The sequence below is a fragment of the Marmota flaviventris genome, chromosome 8, assembly GCF_047511675.1.
Source record: "Marmota flaviventris isolate mMarFla1 chromosome 8, mMarFla1.hap1, whole genome shotgun sequence".
Taxonomy (NCBI): domain Eukaryota; kingdom Metazoa; phylum Chordata; class Mammalia; order Rodentia; family Sciuridae; genus Marmota; species Marmota flaviventris.
This window is the reverse complement of record NC_092505.1, coordinates 63,811,404-63,832,992: the sequence shown is the minus strand read 5'-3', so window position 1 is coordinate 63,832,992 and position 21,589 is coordinate 63,811,404. Positions and strand designations below refer to the sequence as shown.

Here is a 21,589-nt window from a genome sequence, read left to right as displayed (position 1 = left end):
TTCAGGGTGTGCTGTACATTCCAGGGATGCTTCAGTTTTGTTTTGGTCTAAATCTTTGATGAAAACAAACAAAAACCAAATATTCTATGTTTATTTTTACAGGTATCTTGTCATTTGCTTCATTTTCTGGAAACAGATACTTATGGTCGAGGACTTACAGGCAGATCCATGTGCAAATTTTGGCTCTAAATATTACTATATGTATTACCTTAGGTCACTTCGTTAACCTTCCCAAATGTCTTTTTTTCCCATTTATAAAATGGGGGATGATTACAGTATCCATTTGTATTGCTATGAGGATCCAATAAAATAAAGTGCTGAGAATTTTCTGGGTTCTCAATATATGATGAATATCATTCTTACTCTAGCATTAATAATCTACAAATACACTTTATATAATTATTATTATACAACATACTTTCAAGATCAACAAATGATTTGGAGTTCAGACTTTTGCTGTTTATAAATGGATTATGTTTTAACAAACACCGTAAAATTAAGTACAATTTTTTTAATATTTATTTTTTAGATGTAGTTGGACACAATACCTTTATTTTATTTATTTTTATTTTTATGTGGTGCTGAGGATCGAACCCAGGGCCTTGCACATGCTAGTCGAGCACTCTACCACTGAGCCACAACCCCAGCCCCTCAAGTAAAACATTTTAAAAAATAGATCTTTAAAGTTACATGTACAGCTAATATATTGCATCATATTATCTTACAACCATTAAATCTAGCATCAAATTCTTAAAGCATTTTGTCATCGAAGAGTGCACTCTAGATAAAGCACATTGTACCATTACTAACCTGTTTTATTAAGACATGACTTGTCATATTTACTTTCTCTTACTCCTGAAGAATACAGATTGTTTTAATACGATTTTGGTATATATCAGCCAAGGTCCTCACGGAGAAAACACACAGCAATGTGAACAGAACAGTTTAGTTTAAAAATCATTAACAATAGGGGGCCCGCGTTTGGCTCAGTAGTAGAGTGCTTGCCTAGCATGCACGAGGCACTGGGTTATATCCCCGGAACCACATAAAAATAAAAACAAATAAAATAAAGGTATTGTGTCCATTGACAAAAAAAATTTCTTAAAAATTAAAAAAAAAAAAACAATAATAGGGTATTAAAGTAATGGGGGAGCTAGTGAGAAATAAAGGGAACTCTAAACAATATAAGAAAAGCAAATAACAGAGAAACTGCTACTTGTACTTCTATCCCTGGATGCAGACTTTGAAGGACAAAAAGAAGAGCCCCTGCTATCTCTAGGCTGGAATCTAGACCTTGTTGGATAAGGCATGACTATAACTCATTGAATACCAGAGATGTTGCTGGGAAGCATCTATGCTGGAAATCTCTATGTAAGGGTGCAGGAAAAGCTATCCAAAGGGTGTTATCTCACACATGTACATACCCTGGTGTGGGTGGATGTCTGCATGTGAGGTAAGAGCTAGGGGAAGCTGCTGAGTGCCAGGTACTGGTGATACTGAGCTTTAGCTGCTAGGCTCCAGGGTAGCTTGTGTGGTAAGGAGCTGGATGCCAGAGAAGCTGCTGAAGGTACAGAAGCCAGGCTCTGGATGAACCATACACACTGCAGGAGTCTACCAAAGGAGAACCTGGGAACTGGGAAGGAAGACCTTTTCCTTCTACATTCTCATTCTATGGCCTGTACTGACAAGTACCCTCATGCCAGCTGGCAAAGAAAAATACTTAAAAGACTCAAGATACATTTTTATAGAGCAAAAAAGGACTGTCAAATTTAGACCTGAGAGACAAGACACTGATAACTGGCACAGGTATTATAATTTGCTCACATACTTTATGAACTAACTCACTTTGGAAATTACAATCCAGTGTTCTCAAGTTATTGCAATGTTGTTCACCTTTACTAATAAATTAACTCTCTTTGCATAAGTCAGAATTAAGGATAATAATAAGAGGCTATTAAACAAAAATCTACTTAAGACATTTTTTAAAAGTCACAGTACTAATATTTGAATAATAACCCTTTCCCCCAAGTGCTGCTTACATATGTTATATTTAAATGTTTATAATGTACTTAAGAAAAAGATGTACAGAATACTATTGACCTAAATTAATGCATCAGTGATCCTAGTCCAGAATTTCAACTAAGTGGATAATCAGTGGAGTTGTTACAAATACCCTTGAGAAAAGTAAAAATTGCCCCAGTTATCATTTCTCTTTCTCTTTCTTTTAAAATTGACTCTAGAACCACTATTTGCTTGTTTTATGACTTTTTTCCCCAGAGGGCTTGGGAGCTGTTAACTATATGTTACTATTTTTTTTAATAAATGTATGATATATTTAATAGCGAATTTTTCCTGTAATACCTCCCAATATTGTTCTACCCTCAATATTAAATAAACAATCATCCCTGTTGTGATCAATTTGGCTCACAACTCAAGGTACATAGTGGTCATTTCCAGAATTAGTTTTGTATATACAGGTGGGGAGGTATACTCCAAAGTACCTCCCTCTTTCTGCCCAATTTCTTTATTCTTTTAAGAAAGAGACAGAAACTTTCATTATGTAATTAGAGGTAGATTTAAAAACACAAAGCCCTTACTAGAGAAAAAAATAGGCCCAAATCTCCTTCATGTCAGCTTAGAAACCAAATTCTCCCGCAAGACTCTGAAAGCGCAAGAAGTAAAAAAAAAAAAAAATCAATAAATGGGATGGTATCAAACTAAAAAGCTTCTTCACAGCAATGGAAACAATCAAGACAATGAAGAGAGAGCCTACAGAATGGGAGAAAATCTTTGTCACCTGCAGCTCAGATAGAGCATTAATCTCCAGTTTATATAAAGAACTCAAATAACTTAACACCAAAAACACCAAATAACCCAATCAATAAATGTGCAAAGGAATGGAACAGACACTTCACAGAAGAAATATGAATGGTCAACAAATATATAAAAAAATGTTCAACATTACTGGCAATTAAAGAAATGCAAATTAAAACTACACTGAGATTTCATCTCACTCCAGTCAGAATGACAATTATCAAGAATACAAATAACAATAAATGTAGGTAAGGATGTGGAGGAAAAGGTACATTCATATATTGCTGGTGGGATTGCAAATTGGTGCAACCACTCTGGAAAGCAGTATGGAGATCCCTAAGAAAACCTGGAATAGAACACCATTTGACCCAATTATCCTAGTCCTAGGTACATACCCAAAGAACTTAAAATCAGTATATTATATGGTCACATCAATGTTCATAGCAGATCAATTCACAATAGCTAAACTATGGAACCAACCTAGGTGCCCTTCAATAAATTAATGGATGAAGAAAATGTGATATATATGAATGATACTATAGCACTGGTGATATTACCTGAGTTTTAGCTGCTTTGGCACCAGAATAGATGTGTATACATATCATACACATATGTGCGTGCATGCACACACACACACACACATAATGGAATATTACTCAGCCATAAAGAAGAATGAGATTATGGCATTTGCCAATAAATGGATGGAACTGGAGACAATAATGCTGGCTTACAATATGCCAGGTAGGAGGAGTGTAGGTTCACTGGACTGAACAGTGGGGAGTGAGGGGAAAGGAGCGGGGATTGGAATGGGAAAGACCGTAGAACAAATTAGACATAACTTTCCTATGTTCATATATGAATACACAACCAGTGTAACTCCACATCATATACAACCACAAGAATAAGAAATTATACTCCATGTATGTATGATATGTCAAAATACATTCTACTGTCATGTATAACTAAAATGAAAGAGTTTAAAAATTGATATTTAAAAAATAAAATAAAAACACAAAGCCCTGAAATTAGACAAGGATGGTGGTTGTGAGAGGCTGAGAGCATAAAAACTAGTTGGTAGAGAATAGTACACCATGGTGAGGCTCAGATCATTAAAACACCTGTCTTACCCATCTATCCATCTGCACCTAGGCCTGGCCTCACCATTTAGAATGGATCTTCTTGTTCCACACAATTGTGCTTTCTGAAAACTAGTGATATTCCCTGGTTCATCTCGAGATCTTATTGTAGGCTCCTCTGCCAGCTGCAGGTGGTTGTCCTTAGGATTTTCTTTTGTTTGTGCTGCATGTGAGTACTGATTACAAATTTAAGGACCCTACATTTGATCCCTCCCTCCAACACATACACATGCCTCTTCCCTTCAGTTGCTGAGTCCTAAAGGAGAAGATGACAAAGGAGAGTCATAAATCCATGTGAACCAGGCAGGCAAGTCCATTTTATTTTAGTTCACCCTTCTGTTCAGCTGGCTTTTCTGCAATGACCCATTATACTTACCCTGTCGGCTGCTCTTACTAGCAACATGCCTTTTTAATCAGCCTTCCTGGGGTCTGCATTTGATTACAGCATTTGTGTTCTATTTTGATTCTTTTGTACCGTGCCCTGTGGTGTTAGCTTGAAAGGTGTTATTTATAAAATGAAATTCTATTGTATTGCCACTTGGATTCAAAGAGGACATATAATATTAATGCAGAATGTATTTAATAATATCTTGAACCTATTAAATCAATTTCTTCATGAGAACACAGAGAGGAGGGAAGCAAGTGGTTTGGTAACCAGGTAAAAAGACTTAAGCATCACCTGACATTTCCTTCGTAAGCACTCCTGAAAGTTGGCACAAGAAGCATTCTCTTTTTTTTTTTTTTTATATTTTATTTACATTTTAGTTTTCGGCAGAGACAACATCTTTGTTTGTATGTGGTGCTGAGGATCTAACCTGGGCCGCACACATGCCAGGCAAGTGCGCTACTACTTGAGCCACATCCCCAGCCCAAGAAGCATTCTCTTAATGTCGAAGTTTTCAAAGGAGAAGACTACCTTTCCTGAGCCAGGCCAATGAGGCACACACCTGTTTAAACATTCAACTGTGCGGGCAGAACATTTTCCTAGGCTTTAGATGCAAATTTTTTGACTAAGAAAACCACAAGACCAAATACAAATATGACTTCTTTACTACCCAGGAAGATTTAGATAAAGAATAAAACATAATATATGATTTGTAGGGATCTTCTTTCAAAATTTGTAAAAAGAACTACATTTGTTCTCTTTCTGATGCTTTTCAAAAACAGGCTAAGAAAATTCTAGTGATATTGAGAATTGATGCAGTTTCCATGTTGGCATATTTAAAATGATGTTCTCACCTAGCAAAAGAGCAGGTTTATTACAGTTGCTAGGTCTATGGTCAAATATTTATAGATTAGACTGATAAAGGAGTACATAAATATTTTTTCAGCTCTAACCTTAATATAAACCAAAGACTGAAACGTGACATCATTTTATCACTGGTTGCATAAGCACATCTGTTGTTACAAACATTTCATTCTTCCTCTCTCTCTTTTTTTTTCCTATTGAAATCATCAATGGGTAGGCTGCTGTTTGGACAGGGGATAAGAAAGGATCAACTGTGAAAGATGCTCTAGCAATCAAATCTATAGAACTTGCTAAAAGAAATAATACACAAAGGAAGCTGGCTATGCAATCTTGGAGGTATGGTTCCTAGATTTTCACCTGTTCTCACTCTCTGGAACATCATCTAACTCCAAGAAATTCAGGATCAAGATTTCTGAGGAATGACTACATAAAGAAAGTTATCCTTTCCTAGCTGTACGGGGTTACTTTTGGGATGAGTGAGATTAATGGTTCTAGGATAATTTAAATTATTAGCAATGAAGGTAAGATACATATGAACAATATTATAAAAATGATAGTTCAGGCACCATGTTTTGTTCTTCAAACCTAGATATAAGAAACACTAACAAAGGAGTGAATTTCCTCCCCTTTAGGAATAAATCATATGCTCTCATTCCTAAATGATACATCAAACATAAGGAACTAGGATGTTTTGGGGAATACCTATGTCAATCTTGAATGTATCAAATTATTAGCTATTTGCATGAAAAGATTACATTATGCACTTCTATATTCTTTCAGGTTCTACCTCATTGGTTTGCACTTAGTAAGTATTCCATTCATTAATATTTGTTGAAGTGAACTGAAAAATGAGGTCATACAATTTAGAGCTGAAAGTAGTAACTAGAGACCATGTTCAGTTACCTCATTTTGCAGATGATAAAACTGAGGCTCCAATAAATTAAGAAACTTACCAAAGTTCAATATTAATAAGTCTTTGGAAGAGTGGTTGTAAATATCTGCCACTGAAAATGATATATTTTCATTTAGAACAAGATATATTTTCTTTTGTCTAAAATAAGAAGCACTATTCAGCTCGAATTATCTGATATATTCTAACATAACCCAGAAAGTTGAAGCCTAAATTAACAAGTGAATTTCACTAAATGGCTATAGACCATGGGTGTGCCAGAAATGTCAAGCAATGGAGGTTGCACATCTCAATATTGTGCCTATTGGCTTGTTATTGGCATATTTTTTCAGGTAAAATTTAGTTCTTACAAACAATAGGGATGACATTAGGATTATGGAGCAGTACAAACTCTACTTCTCATTCTGTCACAGAAATACATATACAATAATGATGTTGAAACTAAAATATCCTGAAAAGAAATTCGGATTCTAGCTAAGAAGAAGTACTTTAGAAGAGACATACCAAGAGCAGATGCATTTATATGGGTAAGAAGAGCAACATCACTATGTTATGTCATTACCTCCTTCAAACCAGTTTAGCTCAATACTGAAAAGACAGCTTCAGCCCATGATTTCTCATATGGGGCAAAAAGTGAGATTTGAGTGTGTGGCCAGATGCTCTCCTGGCATAACCAGCCAGAGAACCGCTTTGGAACTGATTTTGGTCTTCCCTTATACAGAGCTGACCCAGAGATTCCTCTCCTGGGTCAGTTAGGGACAAAGGAAAGGGAAAGTGACTCCCTACAGCTGGTGCTACTTTGCAAGGTTTGGAATATGTGCAAAAGTAAAGCTTTTCACTCATGAAGGAGAGAAGGAAATGATGTGAACCTCATCTCCAGCATTTTAGAGAACCCTCTGTGGAGTTCCATTTCCTTTTCATCCCATAGTGATCCCTGAACAACCAACCATATTCAGTCCCCTGAAACAGTTAGCAACAAAGAAAAGGGACAGGCATCCCTTTAGAGATGACACTGCACTGACTGACTGGAGGAAAACGCAGAAGCAAGAATTTCTTCCAGAAAGGCCCAGAGGAAGTGAAAGGGACCTCATTCTAGCTTTAGAGTATGCTCCCTGAGGGGCTGGTCTCTATTTTGCTTTATATGAAGCACTGCTGACTGGTGAAGGTATCTCCCAGTCAAAATTGGTCCATAAAGACTGAGAGAGATAGTTGTTTCTTCAGATGCTGAAATTACAAAGCAAACCTACAAAGAATATCAACAATAAAGAAAACATAACACAAGGCAAGGAAGAAAACAAATCTCCAATAACCAACCTGAAAGAAATGGAAATCTGTGAATTGACTGACAAATAATTAAAAATAGTTATCTTAAAGTAGCTTAGTGAGTCAAAAAAAATGAAGATTGATAGCTGAACAAAGTCAGGAAAAAGATACATGAACAAAATGAGAAATTAAATAAAGAGATAGCATTGATTCAAAAAAAAAGATCCAATCAGTATACTGGAGCTGAAGAATACAAAAATTAGAAAAATTCACTAAGGTGGTTCAAAATCAGACTTGAGCAAACAAAATGAAGAAATTGTGAACATGAATACATTTGAAATTATGAAGTCAGAAGTGCAAAAAGGAAAAAAGGGTAGAAAAAAGCCCAAGGGACTTATGGAACTCCATCAAGAAAACCATGAATACATAATGTGAGTCCTGGAAGAGAGGGAGGGAGGCAGAGAGAGAAAAGGAAAGAGGAAAGGCAGGAAATAGATCTATACCAAAGCAACACATAATCAAAGAGATAATTTTGAAAGTAGTAAGAAAAAAGCAACTCCTCACATTCAAGGGCGTTCAGAGGACTAGCTCAGCACAAATCTTCCAGTCCAGGAGAGAATGGGATGATATATTCAAAGTGTTGGAAAGAAAAGTTGCTAACTAAGAATACCATACCCAGCAAAGGTGTCCTTCCAGAACAAAAGAGAGATATGGCTTTCCCAGACAAACACAAGTTGAGGGAGTTCATCACCACTAGGCCTGCTTTATGAAAAAATGCTGAATTTTTTCTTTAAGTTGAAATGAAATGATGATAATTAGCATGAAAATGTGAAAGTTGAAAACTCACTGGGAAAGGTAAGTAGAGTAGGTCAAATACTGAAGACTGCTAATACTACAATGGTAGTGTGTAAATCACATTCATCTACAGGATAAACACTAAAACACAGAAGTATCAAATAACCATAACTACAATAATTTAATAATAGATACATAGTAGAAAAAATGTAAATTGCAACACCAATTATGTGAAGTGTGGAGAACTGAGACATAAAAGAATAGAATTTTTGGATGAGATTGAATTAGTTATCAGCTTTAGAAGTAGAGTGACATAATTTATAAGTTGTTTTACATAAGCCTCATGGTAAATACAAATAAAAGACTGTAGGTACACAAAATACAACAGAAAAGAATGAAAGCATACCACTAATAAACAATAGCAACAAACATAAACCCCATCACAATGGAAAACAAGAGAGGAAGAAAGGAACAAAGGAAGAACAAAATAGTCAGCAATTAACAAAATGGCAAAAATAAATCCTTAGCTATTAATAGTTAAGTGGAATTAAATTTTCCAAACAAAGACTGGTAGACTGGATAAAAATACAAGATTCAACAGTATGTTGCCTGAAAGAAATCATGTTAGCTTTAGGGATACACATGGACTGAAAGTGAAAGGTTGGAAAGTATATTCCATGAAAATGGCAACTAAAATAGACTTAGTAAATCAAATGTCACAAGTGAGAAAGAGCATCATAAATTGATAAACGGATCAATTCATTAAGATAATAGAACTATCTGCCTACCTAGCACCTCTTGATTAGAATTCTCTGGACTAAAACAGAAACTTGAGTAAATGTAAATTTCAATTATTGTAAAGTAGTAATCTGCAACAGACTGCTTTTCATTTTCCCAAAGCTCCTTTTAACAATGGGAATCTCTAGAGATTACAAAGAACAGAATATGGAGAAAGGGGAGCAAGTGACAGCTACAGGCATGATGCTTCTAATGGCTGTTGGGCTTGTTGGAGGGTATTCTTGTGTATTAACAAAAACTTGATTCCAGGAATATAATTGGGGTTTAAAAGATCAAGTTCAAATTACTAACTTGGTATCCCAACCTTTATTCCTCATTCCATCTTGCTTAGGCATCCTAAAATCGAGTACTTCCCAATAAGTATTCTGGGAAGTAATGCCAGACTACATTAGTTTCTCTTTATCATGGTATTTCCAAGTATGCCCTAGTTTTAAGTGCGTTGTCCTATCATTTCTATGATTTGTTAAATCATAGCTTAACTTCTAGATTGGAATCTCACTCATAAACTTATTATGATTTAATAAGTATCTACTATGTGAGACAGTAGGGGAAAATTGGAATAAACCTCACTTCCTATCTCCAAAGATTAAAGGAATTCAAAAAGTAGTGGCTACTTATTATATATAACAAAGGTGTTTTTGCTTTTAAGCTTTTATTTTTCCCTCAGAGTGTACTATCATTATTCTTTTATCAAGCTGATTGTTTTAGTTATGTTGTAATCCAGTTATGTTCCACCTTCCTCATAAATTCTATTTTAGTTTTTATAGCACACAATAATTTCCATTTTTAAAAAAATATTATAGCTGGAGTAGACAGTATTGTCTACAGAATATGTATTCTTTCCAATATTCCTAGCAACAAGACTTTTTTCTCTGTTGCTTAAAGGGTTGTGTGATTGTGACTCACCCAAATGCTACAGACTCCTTAGCATGCTAATTAGCTTCCAAAATCTCTCACCTGAGGTTTGAACCCATGAGTGAGGAAACTATTATAGCATTTGCTTTTGGAGAAAAGACTACATAAGTTGAGACAGAAGCTATTTTCAAACCTTCCAAATATTACAAGTACTAGGGAACTGTTGAGGAGAGAAATAAGTAGCTTTGGGTCATTTTAGGTTAGTGACCTTAAACACAAGGTGTGATTTAATCAGAAGCCAGAGTAATCATGGCAGGAGGTAGGAAAAAAGACTCAGAGCTGCCCGGAGTTAGGCAGGACTTTGGTGGCAGCATTTAGCTTGAGCTAAAACTACAGGATTCTGTCAGAGCCTCCACAAACAAAGGGCTGCATTATGTAACACATCTTGTATTCCTTTGTGAACTATTCCACAACAAAGTTTCATTAGTCCCCTCACTCCCCTCCTCCTTTCCCCTCCCAGACATTTTACTACTTCCAGGCTGCAACTTGCTCTCCAGCAGGGAAATTTTCTACCTCGAATAAAAGTTAAAATTTCAAGAAAACTGACATTATTTTTTTCAGGAACAAACCGAATTAACGTGAACTTTTCACCAACTGAGAAAATACTTCTTAAGTTACGTGGACAAGGAGAAGTAATCTTATTTGAAAGATTGCCAAATAATTCAGCAATAGTTAGCAATAATTGGTAAATTCTTTATCATTTTCCTGATAGTGTTACTCTGTTAAGTGTAACACTCCTGGGTCATCTTTCAATACAGCCTTTTATAGGCAGAGTTGGAAGACAGCATATTACATGAGTGGCACACAGCAATATGTTCTCACAAATAATATCTGTTTTCAAAGAAAAAAAATGTTTGTTATGAGGACATTGGAAGTTTAAGCACAGTTGGGCACTGTCAAATTTAACTTTGAGGTATAAAAACCCATTTTAAGCAGTTTAATTCTTTTTATCAATTGCTAATTTAAGAGTCTCCCATTATAAAATATTTTTCTGGTTAGCTGTAAAGATAGGTTAACTACCTGAATACTGAACAGATTTTCCTTTCTAACATTTCAAATACTGGTTCAATGGTTTTCATGTAGATCCCTGTGAAGATGACCGAGGTCCCTGGGGAATATTGTTTAGAATGTGTCTTTTGGTCTGAGAATGTGGGTTGTGAATAATCAGTTCTAATTGGAGTCCCCAAGTTGTACAAAAATCTGGGGGTTGATTCTCAGCAGGTGGCAGTCTTCCTTCTGATCTGATCTTGAATAGATGCCCCAGCATTCTGCTATCTCGTGGGCAGAGCATGGAAATGAATTTTCAAGATTGCTCACAGTGCTTAGGAACCACATTCAAAGGGTCTGTGGAATCTAGGCAAGTTACACAGAACATATGGATTTTCATCCTATTGAACTTATTTCACTTGAAACAACCTCATTCTCAGACACAGAATTATGTCTTTTAAGTTGGGTGGTCAGATCTCTCAGTTTACCCAGGATAGTACCAGTCTCAGTTGTAATTGCCCAGGCACAATTATTAATAGTGGCCACTTTCACTCACAATGCTATGCTGGTTTAGATGATAAATTATGAGATTACCCTGTCTACAAGCTCAACAAAAGTTATTTATAATAACATTTACACTGATAACCTTTTCTTTAGGAAAAAATCAAAATGCCAAGATTGGTCACCTTTGTAAATAGACATAAGCTAAAACCTTATTATTTTAATCCCAATATTTTAAACTAGGAGAATCTCATCATTTAAAAGTTTTAAGATTAGAATAATTCTGGAGAATCATAGTCTATGAGCTCTCTATATCTAGGATTTCTAATTTTAGGTAGTATTTTTTTTTAGCCCAATTTCATATAAGCAGGTATATCTTCCCTTAAGATTTGTTCTAATGAGGGAAAAAAAGCACAAGATTTGACATGAAATTCTTTCTCGGTTGTGGATCCTAATTCCATTATTTGTTGGCAAATTCAAATTATCTCTGTGAACATAATTATGGTTAACACCTAAAATGACTTTAAGGACATTTTAAAGACTAGAAATGAAAGAACTATGTACTGTGGAAACTAAAAGTCACTAATGGCTACTATTATTTCTTTTCATAAATAAAGATAACTTTTCCCTTTTCAACTTCTAAGAAAACTTGTATTAACTGAAGAAAGACTTAGCCAAGCATGGGGGACTAGGGGTCTTTCACTATAGCCTTCTTTTCACACAGATACATCACATTTCTAGGTGACACCAGTGTGTGGATATTGGTAGCCCACAAATTCTAGAAAAAACAAAAAACTATGAATCTTCCTCGTTGAGATCAAGGGATAAAATATCGAAATTTAAAGTACAAAACTTTTGTCAAAAGTTGACATAGTCAACATATTATGGTAAAGAGAAATTCATCTGTAAAGAAAATTTTTGTCAGCAAATAGTGCTAATTTGAGTTCTTCTTCTTTCTCTATGTGTATCCCTTTAATTTCTTTCATCTGTCTAATTGCTCTGGCCAGTGTTTCAAGAACTACATTAAACAGAAGTGGTGAAAGAGGGCATCCCTGTCTTGCTCCAGTTTTTTGAGGGAAAGGCTTCAATTTTTCTCCATTTAGAATGATGTTGGCCTGGGACTTAGCATAGATAGCCTTTATGAGGTTGGGATATGTTCCTGTTATTCTTAATTTTTCTAGTGTTTTGAACATGAAGAGGTGTTGTATTTTGTCAAATGTTTTTTCTGCGTCTATTAAGATAATCATGATTCTTATCTTTAAGTCTACTGATGTGATGAATTACATTTATTGATTTCCGTATGTTGAACAATCTTGCATCCCTGGGATGAATCCCACTTGATCGTGGTACACTATCTTTTTGATATGTTTTGTAATTGATTTGCCAGAATTTTATTAAGAATTTTTATATCTATGTTCATTAGAGATATTGGTCTAAAGTTTTCTTTCTTTCTTTTTTTTTTTTGATGTGTCTTTGCCTGGTTTTGGAATCAGAGTGATATTGTCCTCATAGAATGAGTTTGGAAGTGCTGCCTCTTTTTTTATTTCCTGAAATAAATTGAAGAGTATTGGTATTAGTTCTTCATTAAAGGTCTTGTAGAACTTGGCTGTGTATCCATCTGGTTCTGAGCTGATTCTATACCTAGAAGACCCAAAAAGTTCCATCTGAAAACTTCTAGAATTAGTAAACGAATTCAGCAATGTAGCAGGATATAAAATCAACAGCCATAAACCAAATGCATTTCTGTATATCAGTGACAAATCCTCAGAAAGGGAAACAAAGAAAACTACCCCATTTATAATAGCCTCAAAAAATTGGGGAATCAATGAAAGAGGTGAAAGACCTATATAATGAAAACTTAACAACCCTAAAGAAAGAAATCAAAGAAGACCTTAGAAGATAGAAAGATCTACCTTGCTCTTGGATAGGCAGAATTAAAATTATCAAAATGATCATACTACCAAAAGCACTATATAGATTCAATGCAATTCTGGTCAAAATCCCAATGATATTCCTCATAGAAATGGAAAAAGCAGTCATGAAATTTATCTGGAAAAATAAGAGATGCAGAATAGCTAAAGCAATCCTTAGTAGGAAGAGTGAATCAGGTGGCATCGCTATACCAGACCTTAAACTATACTACAAAGTAATAATAACAAAAACAGCATGGTATTGGCACCAATGGTAGACCAATGGTACAGAACAGAGGACACAGAGACTAGCCCACAAAATTACAATTATCTTATATTAGACAAAGCTGCCAAAAGCATGTATTGGAGAAAAGATAGCCTCTTCAGCAAATGGTGCTGGGAAAACTAGAAATCCATATGCAACAAAATGAAATTAAACCCCTATCTCTCACCATGGACAAAACTCAACTCAAAATGGATCAAGGACCTAGGAATAAAACCAGAGACCCTGTGTCTAATAGAAGAAAAAGTAGGCCCTAATCTCCATCACGTGGGATTAGGCCCCAACTTCCTTAATAGGACTACTATAGCGCAAGAATTAAAACTAAGAATCAATAAATAGGATGGACTCAAACTAAAAAGTTTCTTCTCAGCAAAAGAAACAATCTGTGAGGTGAATTAGAGAGCCTACATCTTGGGAGCAAATTTTTACTCCTCACAATGAGATAGAGCACTAATCTCTAGGGTATATAAAGAACTCAAAAAGCTAAACACCTAAAAAACAAATAACCCAATCAATAAATGGGACAAGGACATGAACAGACACTTCTCAGAAGAGGATATGCAATCAATTAACAAATATATGAAAAAAATGTTCATCATTGCTAGTAATTAGAGAAATGCAAATCAAAACCACTCTAAGATTGCATCTCACTAGAGTCAGAATGGCTGTTTTATGAATACAAACAACAATAAGTGTTGGCAAAGATGTGGGGAAAAAGGTACACTCATAAACTTCTGGTGGGACTGCAAATTGGTGCAGCCAATATGGAAAGCAGTATGGAGATTTCTTGGAAAATTGGGATTGGAACCACCATTTGACCCATCTATCCCTCTCCCTGGTCTATACCCAAAGGACTTAAAAACAGCATAGTACAGGGACACAGCCACATCAATGTTTATAGCAGCACAATTCACAATAGCTAAACTGTGGAACCAACCTAGATGCCCTTCAGTAGATGAATGGTTTAAAAAAATGTGGCATACATACACAATGGAATATTACTCAGCAGTAAAAGATAATTAAATCATGGCATTTGCAGGTAAATGAATGGAGTTAGAGAAGATAATGCTAAGTGAAGTTGACAATCTCAAAAAATCAAATGCCAAATGTTTTCTCTGATATAAGGAAGCTGATTCATAGAGGGCTAGGGGAGGGGAAGCATGGGTGGAGCAGAAGTATTCTAGATAGGGAAAAGGGGTGGGAGGGGATGGGAGGGGGCATGGGGTTAGAAATGATGGTGGAATGTGATGGACATCATTATCCAAAGTACATGTATGAAGACATGAATTGGTGTGAATATACATTTTATACAATCAGGGATATAAAACATTTGTGCTCTATATGTTTAATATGAATTATAATGCATTCTGTTGTCATATATAAATAAAAAATTAATAAAAATAAAGAATTTTTTTGTCAAAATTTTGTGAATGGGTCATGGGTTTCTGACATAGATAACTTTTTTATCAGAAGGAAGGGATGGGCAGAGAAGAAACACTAGTTCTTAGGTTTGCAAGATTTTCCATTTACTAGCCATATTTTAAAAATAGATTCCATAGAAGGGAGACTGGTAGATTAGAAGAAGGGGCCTTGGTGAGCATGGAGGAGAGGGAAAAAGGAGGAAATGGATGGTGAAATTTACCAAATCATGTTACGTGCATGTATGAATATGCTATAATGATTCCATGAATCCCACTATATGTATAGTTAGCATGAACCAATAAAAATTTACTTTAAAAAGTAATTAAAAATGTTGAATTTTAGTTAGATGTTAGTGAAAATAACTTGTTTTCTAAAAAACAAATGAAAACCAGATTCATAGATCTCTATGCTCCTCTTTTCTTGCTGAGATATATATATATATATATATCTGATATATATATATATCATATATATATGGTTTTTTTTCTATCCTCCCTCCCCAGAAATCCTAAATCCTTTGGTTGGAACCAAATCTGGGTAGTCAGACCTAATTCTTCTAGTCTACCAGACATCAAAAGTAATATGGAACATAATTTTAATTTTTAATCTATATAAATATAACCAAATAATTTTATTTAAAAAGAACTCTATGACATTTATTTAGTACTTTTGGTAATTATGAGAAAAATTCTCATAAACTATACTTCATCCAAATAATTAACCAGGTAAAAAGGCTAGTCCTATTACATATAGCATTTTTGTCTTTTTGAAGTATTACTCTGACTAAAGTGACTGGCTCTAGGACATAGGTTTTCACAAAGGTAAAAAGTTCTATCACCTAACTCTTTATCTGATGAGCCTGCTTTTGAAATATACTCCAATGGCCAAGAAGGTAGGGTAGATTGATTGGCAAGAAGCTGTGAGGGAGGGGGTGTGGGGCAGGGAGAAAGCCAACCAGACTGTACTTGATGTCTCAACAAGGCTGGGGAAAAAAAAAACCCAAAAACCAAAAAACAGCTCTCTCACACATTCCATCTATTAGAAGTTCATTTGTGCTTAACAGGCCCCTCTTTAAAAATGCAAATTTCCCTTGTGAACCTGTAAACCTCATTCACACCTTATTGTTAATTACTTTGATGTTCTAGAATATGATCAACACTTAACTGATATTGGCAATCTAGGAATGACAAATAGCTCAGGGTGGAAAAAAGGAAATTTTGGAGAAATGTGGCTGGAGATGGTAATGTAGAAACTTCATTTGTGGGAAGTAAGAGCATAATGGTATTCTGAAGTTTGTCTAGGAGAGTGGCAGTAGCAAAGGTACCACAAAATGAGCACTTTTTCTGATTGACAATGGCTTGCTAAGATCAGAACAAGTCTGGAATCCCACAAAAGTCAAGTTCTTAAATATTTAGCCATAACTAGTTAATTGAGCTTACTCCTTTTTGGAAATATTTCTAGCTACCTTCCAGTACAACTTGATGACCTTGGATTCTAACATTAATCTGGTTCAACCTCCCAGGTTTGAAGCTCAGCTGATAAATGAATTCCAAGAGGAAGAAGCAAATGTGGCCCAGTCAATTTTCATTGTCTCACTAGTCATTCACTTCAAAGATTTTGGAATATAATCCTAGAACATACTGTAAGCAGTTTCAGAAGAACACACCATTTCTCCACGTGTCAGTGTCACATGACTTGACATCAAAAAGTTGCTGATTCAACCCTTTAGACAATGTATACAGGTATGGAAACATCATCTATATCCATAAATATAATTATTATGTATCAATCAAAAATAAAATTTGAAAAGATTGCAAAATTTGAATTAGACTTCAGTTGACTTAAGTTACACATCTTAGCTAGGCAGAAATTCAAGGAAAAATATTTTATGACATCTTGTAACTTTATTAATCACCTCTCCTTTCTTATGAAAAATAAATATGCTAAACTGTTCACTGTTAAGGAAAGGGGTCATCTTTGCCGCCAAATGGCTAATTTTAGTTTTTATGTGGTTGGACACATTTGTAAACTATTACATGAAAACATATGGTTGGAACATGCTTATTCTTTTAAGCATGTTCCTCCTTTGAGGCTGCAAAATTTTCCTTAGTTGTTCCATGTGCTATTTTATTGTGCTGATGGCTTCTTCTAAATAATTTTCTTCCTTTTCCATTATTAGTGAAATGAGTCTAATAAGGAAAAAAGAAGAAAACAAACAAACAAACCTAACTCTCTGCAGCAAACTTCTTTCTTGAAAGTGTGGGCTGGCAACTGACATAGGACCCAGGGAGGCAGTGAATACTATGTTGCACATTCTTTAATCAGTTGATCCTTTGGGGTTTATTTACCTGAATGCATTTTGACAAGTAATAATGCAACAGAGGGAAAGGGATTATTTCTGTGGCAAATTTTCAGTTATCCACAAAGTACGAGGTAAATTTTGCTTATTGTTAAACATAAATCTACATACTTTTAGATCATATTTTAGGTCACACATTAAATCAGTGAGTCACCATTTTAAGGTATCTCACTCATAAGGAGGAGCAAAGAGCTTTCCCAGAGGTGTTGAAATTCCATAACTCTTTCCTTAAAGACTGGGCATTTGAGTCTCAGTTGATCTCTGAGTATAATGTTCAATTATTAAATTGGCATGGTTGAAGCACAGTTTTTTCAAATTGAAGGGCATTTTTTTTAACAGATGAGAATCCTTCCAATTCTTTAATTTGGTTTCCTATTTTATGTTTTGCCCTTACCTCCCCTTATAAGACTCCTTTCTCTCCACATTTTTACTACTATTCCTTCCACTTCTGCTTCTTGAAAATGAGACTCTACCGTTCAGGCAAATGATTGGTTCTCTATAAATATTTGTGGAGTGCAAGATTGACCATCTGGACAAATATTAAGTGAACAATATAAAAACTTTAATTATGCAAATTTATAAATTTACTTTAAATTATGCAAATTAATAAATATTTTGGGAAAAATCTATGACAGTAACAAAATGACTAATAATTCCAAGGATATTTAGGAAAAATGAAGCCTAGAAAGGTAAAAATGAAAAATTCTAGAATCAGAGAGCAAAAATAAAAACCAAAACAGCTCAACACAATTGAAAGCACATGCAGGAAAAAGCTAATGCATTACTTGTAAAAAATTAAATGGAATGCCTGAAATTAGAATGCTAGTGTTTTATTATATCAAAAGCAGAAAGTCATTCCTTTCTATTCCAACTCTAGAGAAGAGCAAATTTGCCAGTGCCATTAAGAGTAGAATAGGAGGGCTATTTGGAATTTAAGAGGTAAGTTAATAAAAAGACTAGGTCTTCAAGGTAAGGTGAATTGGGTTCTATGGTAACTAGCTTCCAAGGTGTCCCAGATTATCCATTTCTTGTGTTTGCACTATTTTGTAATCCTACCTACATTGTATAAGGGTCAGTCTGTGTTGATGAACAAAATACAGCAAAGTAGAACAGAATACAGAAAAAGTGATAACATGTTATGCCTGATACCAAGCTACTGAATACATTACTGCTTCTGCTTTACTCTTTGGATCACTCATTCTGGGGAAAGCAGAACAAATGCCATGAGGGCATTTAGCCATCCTATGGAACCAAAACCAACAGTCAACACTGACTTTTGAGCCATGTGAATGAGACATCTTGTAAGACTACTTCAGGCCCCATTGAGCCTTCAGAAAACTGAAATCTCAGATCACATCTTGACAGTAACATCATGCCAGATCCTAAACCACTGTACCAAGCCACACTTGAATTCCTAACTACATGAGATGATTTCTGAGTGATAACACACACTTATTTTTTAAATCACTAAGTTTCGAGGTAATTTATTTTTTCTGTAATAGGTAACTAACATATTGAGTGTGGCCATTTTGTTGTTGTTGCTGGTACTTTGAGTGCAAAAAAATTGGATTATTCATCTTTGGTACCTGTTGCATAGTCATTCTGTGTTCATGTTTGGCCCACTTTTATTCATGCAGTGTTTTTTTTTAAATAAAGTAATAAATACCAGAAAACTAAGTCCACGACATAAGAGCTAGGAACTTTACAATAATCTAACTGTATAGTTTGTCCCACCTTATATTCTTGCCTCTCCTCATGTAAAATAATCATCATCCTGTCTCATTTTTATTATTTCTTTGTTTTCCATTTCATGTAGTTTTATCACTTCTATAGGTGTTCTTAAATTTATATTTGTGCATATGCATATATTATGTATTGTATATGTACATGTATTTTGATTGCTTTTAACTTTATAAAATGTTATGTTCTATGTGATTTTTAAAATCATTTTTACTTTATATTGTTATGATTCATCTATATAGTTGTCTATCATTGTAGTTCATTCATTTTCTGTCTAATGATTGATGTTTCTAAGGTGGTCAGTAACACATAAAGATGGGACTAATAAGCCCTAATATCACAGAATTATGTAGTTGTGGGTAGGCAGAATAAAGCATACTTAGGAAATAATTTAAATGATTTAACTAGCTCTGGAAATGAAAAAATATACCAAAAACTAATTTAGAAATTTAAATTTTTTTCTTTCCCTAAGGATAATGGTTATTCAATAGCATACAATAAATAATATACATTTATTATTTTATAATACAGTGTATTATGTACAGAGACATCATAAACCTCTAAGATGTTTGTTGAAATAAATATTTAAGCTCCAATACCTGTGAAACTACAGTAAAAGCTGCCCATATAAATATAAAATGATATTATTTGGAAAAATAAATTGTGGGAGACTACAATGGTGAGTGAATACCAAAGATTGTCCATTGTTTTAGGAATTCATATATTTTTATGTAATTCATATTTGTTTATAGAAATTTTCTTCACTATTCACTGTTCACTAACACATATATATTAACAAAGCATTCCTATAAGTGTTTATTTACTATCTACTTCAAAACTGTAATAATAATCTAAAGCATTACTAACAAATAGAGTTAATTATACAGGCAAATGGTGAGAATAGCACTATCCAGAAACTGGTCTCATTTGTTAATTCCAGAGAAAACTACACTGTCAACTATAGTTTTAGCAATTTCTCTCTTGGTATCTTTCTGGCTAATATCAGCTTATAATGGGGAGAACTGCTGAAGATCAAAGTTATTTTAAATATTTTGACTGAGGGAGAAATAATGAGTCGTGTAAATGCAGTGTGTCCTCTTAAACTAGATTTTGAATAATAGTAGACTATTTTGCAATGGATAGTATAACTGAAGAACCAAACTATTTTATTTTGATATTATTATTATATTTCCAATATATATTTCTTCTTATGCTTCAATATAAGAGAAATATATGGAGAAATCAAATTATTTATCCATTAAGTGAGGATTTATTTACTTTTTGTCTTTACCTGGCAATTTCCTTAGATACAACAGTTTTCTTTGATTTGACACAATATAGAAAATGTTGAGAAAAGAAAAAAGGAAGTTATTTCATTCTTAGTTCTTTAGTAAACAAATTATTTGGTTTGAGGAATAGAGGAAAAAGAGGATTAATGAAATTAAGCCTTCCATTATAGCATAAAGCCAAAAGCATTGAGAAATTTTTAAAAATATGGAAATTTAGTATAATTAGCAAAGGTGATAGGAAATATTGATAGAGGAATATCACCTTTTGCTCCTTAGGCACTGGCTGAGTCCCTTTATAAGAAATAGGACATAAACATTTTAGAAACGAATTATTTCTCAAATTTTTCAGATTTCTAAAACGTCTCCATGAGAAAGAAAGACTATATGAAAAGCAGCAGAGTGGGAATCAGGTAGGCATCTGAGTGACAAAGGAGGCCACCACAGCAAACCTTTCTCTGACATACTGTCAAGAGGATTGTGTTGGCTCAAAGTTTGGAAAACTTTTATATGGGAACAAAAAAAGTAGGATGAAAAGAGAATGAAAGACATATTTTTTTCCTCTCTTATACTAGAACTTGTATTTGAAAGAAGGAACAGGTTCCTTCCTTTTAATGAAAACTCCTCCTTTCTGGTTATAACTCCATTTGAAATACTTGGAATAGACCAGGCATAAGGTGACAGTGGTGATGGCAATGGGAGGCAGAGTTTAGACATAAGGTTTGTTTGGGGGATTGAACTGAGGGAATGCAGTGAAAACAAGACTCATTGTAGAATAAGCCAAAAAATCTCTTTCTTTGAGCACACTATATAATGGAGAGCTAGTTGACTTTTCTACTGTAAACCTAAAACAAAACAAAACTTTCATTCAACCTCCTGTAATGATGCCAATCTAATTTGCTATTAAATTTCCATTCGAAAGCTCTATTTTCTTTAGTTATAAGGGATTTGATCCCCTTAAACTTTCCCAAGCAGTTTGTATGGAAAGGCAGTTGCTAAGGTATTCCTAAGGGAACTTGCAAAATATAGGAAGATAAATAACCTCAGTACAATATGCAGATGAAGTAGAAGGGAAGGTTTATAAATTATCTTTTTAAATAAAAAGAAAGGATTCTGAATACTGGGCTAGAGTTGCTAGTTAATCACTGATTTACAGGTACTTGGTCAAGGTGGTTTTTATACTTCCCCAAAAGGGAGAACTTTCATATTTTTTCTTTTTAG

At 34.4% G+C, this 21,589-nt stretch overlaps 1 protein-coding gene across 15 annotated transcripts in view; it reads right to left on the bottom strand.

Moving 5' to 3' along the window:
* Positions 1-21,589, bottom strand: part of Zbtb20 (zinc finger and BTB domain containing 20) — an 806,989-nt gene that overhangs the window by 295,271 nt on the left and 490,129 nt on the right. The window lies entirely within an intron of this gene.